Below are 5,793 nucleotides of genomic sequence, written 5' to 3'. Positions count from 1 at the left end.
TCAAGCTACCGATGACTTGCGAATGATTTGGGGAGGGGATGAGGTGTATGGAGCGCGCGCGCGCGTGTGTGTGTGTGTGTGTGTGTGTGTGTAGCGTGCACGCGCGCGCTAAAGGGGGTGGAGTGGGGTTGGAACATATTGACTTGTCTTCTCACAATTATGGGAAGTATGTGGAGGACGAAGTCCGTTAACATATGGAAAATATGCTATACTATTCTTTTGGGAATTCTGTTTGGACAGCTTTATGGAAAAGTATGGTAGTATTTTTGTCATACTGACGGATGACTGATAGTCTAGTAAGTGATTGTGAATAAGCACGTTAAGCTGGGTTGGAACAATAGAAATAGGCTCTATCGAGAAAAAAAGCGCATGCCATTTTATTTTTAATGATCGGCGTACATAATACAGGGAACTGCACGAAACTATTTCGTATAGTCTTTACAATTTTAAGATATTTGTAGTTTTGGTTTTTAGATTCAGTAGCTGTGGTATTCTGTTGTCCTCACATAGTGCTTACTTAGGTCTGTTTAATGAACAGCCCCAAGACCCAATATACATAATTAATTGGATATTGTTCATTAATTGAACAATATCCAATTAATTATGCATTATAATGAATCTAAATCATGATTGTATGGTGTTGTCAGTATGACGCAACTAATAGGATATACAAGTAGACCACGTGCAAAAAAAAGCACCGCGCAAAGACCATAAACGAGGCTGAGAATTTGTGTGTTTATGTGAGATATACTGCCACCTACCGAAACTTCAGCCATAGTACATATACTGTTCATTTACGTTTAGTTTTCCAAAATGTAATGGGCTTGATTTCTCACTTACAAACCAGTTATTGAAAAGTGAAAACGGTCATATGGTTATTCGGACAAATGCAATTTGATATATGGTTCAATTGTTTGTAATCCTTTTTTTGTATTGGTTGTTGTTAATGTTTGTTATTAATGACATATTTCAACGTGTTAAAACCATGGCTGCAGTGTGCTTTTCTTTGCTTTGTATGGACCCCGTTAATTAATGGCAAATACATGGGTCTCTTGAGGTCTTTTTCTCTCCAGTTGTTAATTTAACTGATGTTTCAGTTTTGGCAATGAAAGGGATGTAATGTAGCCTACCACAACCCAACAAGATTTTGTTATAGGCTAGAACATTTGGGCTGGTTATTCTAAATCCTTAACTACTCTGATGAAAATATATACAAGGCAATGTGCCCCCCCCCCCCCGGTATAGGTAGCCTATCAGCTTCGTCTAATTGTTTACATGCAGAAAGGCAAATTAAGGAATGTAGCTACAGTAATAATTTACAGTTTCTGATACCGCGATGGTAATGTAAGCTATATAGAACCTGGATTTTACCACTTTGGTAAGTATATCAACACGTGGTGGCCTAGTGTAGGCAGGATATCCTGTCATTTGTGTTTGGTGTTTTGGATACCGCTGGTCATTTAAATGATCTGACAGTTAAAGCAACAAACCGGGCTAATTGTTATTCCGATATGAGGTAGGTGATAATAAAATTCAACATTAGTACAATATGGAGCGGTGTTTTTTTGCCGGTGAAAAAAAAAATCAGATACTCTGGCAAATCAGATAGGCTACACCAGAAAGGCCCATTTTGCTTGAGATGCTGCTCGGACCATTTCCGGAAGCAATGACTCATTGCTTCGTTTTGACGCTCCAACAAAGAGAGAAACAAATTACTTCTCCAAATTACTATGTAGGGTGTTATTACCGGATCATTCTCGCCTGGACCTCAATGTGCCTCTCCGGAAATGTAGACGGGTATTGAATCTGAAGTAATGATGAAATATCACACCGTGGCCAAGTACTCCTTAACAGAACTGGTTATTCACCATTCTGCTTGTTCTGTTTACATGGCCACGCAGTTATGTGGACTTGTAGTGCACTATATTGCACGGAAAGGTAGGCATATCTTCCATCGAAATAAGCGAATATTCGTACTTTGTTAGTGCATGCAAGACTGGCTCGTCAGTCTTGGTTCGTGAAGATCAAAGCAGTAATAAACTGGTGGCGTTAGCCTACTGCTTAATGTCAATAACTTTGACCCTGAACTTTCAGTAAGAAATGTGAAGCACTTTTAATTGGTGCTGGTGTTATTACTGGAATTAATTACGGATAGCACTTGAGAAATGAAACGTATATTATTTTTTCTAACCTGTTACATTCTTACAACTAGAATTGCGGTAGGGATTTAGCCAGGCAAAATTAATCTATACGGTCCAATTAAAATGGAGATGCAAACTACTTCACGCGGAACTATAGAATTAGGTGAACATTACCTATACACACGTGAAAACATGATGTTTTTCGCGTGGTCTGAGGCAGCCTACACTAAATCATGTCCACCAAACAAAGGTGCCCCCTAGAGACTGGGTGTGAAGACTGCATTGTTACCAGAACCAGGCAACTGCCCAGTAGTGAAAGAGCGAGAATATCAAGGGAGTTTTCTTTTCTGATGAGGCTCTTGCTTCCAGGGGAAATTTGTGCTTTTACTGATGTGTAATTGCTTTCAATTACAATGAGCAGAGACCCAAGACTGTTTCCCCTATTTCTTCCACACATGCCCACTGCCCTGGGAACATCAGTTATAAATGAGTGCCATTAATAACACATCTGCCAGAGCTCTCCCACTTCCATCTCCTTCTCAAATTAATACAAACACAATATGTGAACATACATGTTATTTATGAGGCTTTGCTGGACTCATTTCCTTTCCCCACTATAATAAAAAGGTGGACTGCATCAAATATTGAGAAAAAATCCCTCTTCCCCCGATAATATATATATATTTTTTGCTCATAGCACAAACCTATATTGAAATCCCTCCTTCTCTGGAGGTTAACTTGTTTGATTAATGATTGGTTGCCACGGTTGCCTCTTAAATGTACTTCAAAATGAAATAACATTCACCAACATTTTTTACATTTACATTTCTGTTGTATAGCAGACGCTTTTAATCCAAAGTGATTTACAGGTGCATAGGTTCTTCCATAAGTTAAAAACATCAAATCCATTAATAGCAAAACATGCATGAAAACACAAAACAAAAAGACAATAGTCATCGTAAGTGCAATTTAAAATGTTAACATTTTTTTATTAAGGGTTAGGGTTAGACAAGAGGGATATCGGAAGGGGCGGGGGGTATTGTATTGTGATCATTACTATTGTTATTTCAAAAACATATAGCATTTCCTGGCATCAAAACACAGTGCAGTATATGATAGAGTAATTCCAGATTCCTGTGATATTCAAGGCTTGTGACTGTCAGTGCGCACTGCAGGAATCTGAGACTGACAAGGGTCAACGTTGCAGGCTGACCACCCTTACAGAAAACGAATAACGCTTTTAGAAATACTGTTTAATTTAATAGTTAATATATGCACAATTCACTTTGCTTGAACTTGAGCAGATAAGATTCTTCCATATAATTCAGTCATCAATGAAGACAAATGAGCCAGTACCTGTGGCAGACAAACATGCCCACACAATAACACCCCCGCCACCATGTTTCACAGATTAGAGGGGGTGCTTTGGATCTTGGGCAGTTCCTTTTGGGCTCCATACTTTGCTCTTGCCACCACTCTTTTTTGTGCTCAAATGTTGCCACCACGCCTATACACGTGAATCATGGTTGTATCTGTCCATAAGACCTTTTTTCCAAAACTCTGCCGAATCTTTTAGGTACTTCTTAGCAAACTGTAACCTGACCATCCTGTTTTTTGTGGCTAACTAGTGGTTTGCATCTTGCAGTGTAGCCTCTGTTGTTCTGTTTGTGAAGTCATCTGAGGACAGTAGTCTTTGACACATCCACATCTTCCAGAAGAGGCATTCCGATCTGTGGGACAGGCGTTTGGGGGTTTTTCTTCATTATGGCGAGAATTCTTCAGTCCTCAACTGTAGAGTCTTCCTTAGCCTACCAGGCCCTTTGTGAATATTGAGCTCACCAGTGCTCTCTTTCTTAATGATATTTCAAACAGTTGTGTTTGATAAGCGGGAAAGTTTGGTATATGTATCTGACTGTTTTTTTCTTCTTCTCATTTCTCAGCCTCATAGTGGCTTCCTTGACTTTCATTGGAACTAATCTGGTCCTCATGTTGACAAACACCAACAACTAACTCTCTTTATATCCTGGTTAGATTCAGTATTCTCTCCTCATTCAAGACAGTAGTACACACCTTTGTATGAAATCTTCATTTTCTTGGCAATCTCACACATGAAATGGGGTTCATCTCTGAAAAGAGCATTGACTAATGAGATTCTGGAGAAAGCTGTTTCTTTTCACTATTTTTAAACTAATTTTTAACTTTATGAATGCCATGTACTAGATAGTGTAGCAACTGAACGAAAGATATATTTTAGCTTCATTAAACTGCACAATTGATTTCAGCTGTGCTTAATATAATGGGAGTGGTTTCTCCAGGACCAAATTAGCACATTAACATGATTATTTAAGGATGAAGTAACAGTGTGTTGTTCGTACAATGGAGTAATGTCTGCTGAAAATGGGACTTTGTAATTATTTTAATCAATTTAATACCTTGGTGAATTTCAAATATCAATATAAATTTCTTTCAAAAATGTATCTGGGATGCCAAACTTTTGAAAGATAGTGCACCTGGATCACGGCATAATTTAAATGGGCACATATTGGTTTAATTCAGGAATGTATAGGTTTGCATTTCCAGCACTGCTATAATAGTTGTCATCAGCACCGCTGAATGGGGAGGCCCTGACTAAACCCACCCCCTCCCTGTCCCCCACAGTGCAGTCTCTCTCTCTCTCTCTCTCTCTCTCTCTCACTCTCACACACACACAACACACACACACACACACTGCTCAAGGCCATAATCACTCACCTTGGGAAGTCAATCATCTCATCCCTGGCTTCCAATAATAAATAAACAATGTGATAAAATATTTAATAATCCAATTTTACATGAGCCTTCCGCAGGGGATGTGCCGGCTAATGCCCCTGCTGCTGAATTATAGATGATCTGGGGTTGGGGTGGGGTGGGATGGGGGGGGGGGGGGGGGGGCTGTAACATGTGAAGGAATAACCATCTATTCACAGTCCCACGACAGAGGAACCACTTTGAATACCTAATAATACCATGACTGGGAGATGTCATTTATTATCTCTTCCTTCAACTTGTTAACTGCAAAAATCCATGGATACGATAAGCAGGATGGTCTGGAGCTTCTCGTTTCAGTGATGTTGGTTTTCCCATGAAGTATGTCTTACTTGGTATAAGGCCGGTTGTATAAGACTTTGCAGTCATAGCCTGTGTAAGCTGTTTGTGTGAGTGCGTGAATGTTTTTATATTAAACACAGGTGGGGAATATGAATCATGATGAGCTGCTGCAGTTTCTCCTGGTTTTCCTTCTGTGGGTTTTCCTCCCGCAGAGCTGAAATGGCTACATCCCTGCATGAAAATGTGCAAGGAATTGTTTATTTATTCTGAGTCTTGGCCTAAATTGAACAGTTTGATAAAATCTCATGAAAACCACATCTCTCCCTGGCTGGAAAGTGACAGGCTTCGTGACCGTGGTTTCCGTTACAGGGTTAGGAGATGAAAATGACTGAAGCAGCGGAGAATGCTCGACTGAGTTTATCAATTCATACGCAGTATATACATCAGCTCCTGTAATGTACTGGCTTTCCCAGGAGAGTGATGTCATCACATATCTGTCTGTGAGTTGCCGCATTCCCTTGTGTGACCTCCCTTGGAATGCTGGGCTAGGAACGATTATGTATAT

Source organism: Conger conger, chromosome 16, assembly GCF_963514075.1.
Source record: "Conger conger chromosome 16, fConCon1.1, whole genome shotgun sequence".
Taxonomy (NCBI): domain Eukaryota; kingdom Metazoa; phylum Chordata; class Actinopteri; order Anguilliformes; family Congridae; genus Conger; species Conger conger.
This window is presented reverse-complemented; position numbering follows the sequence as displayed.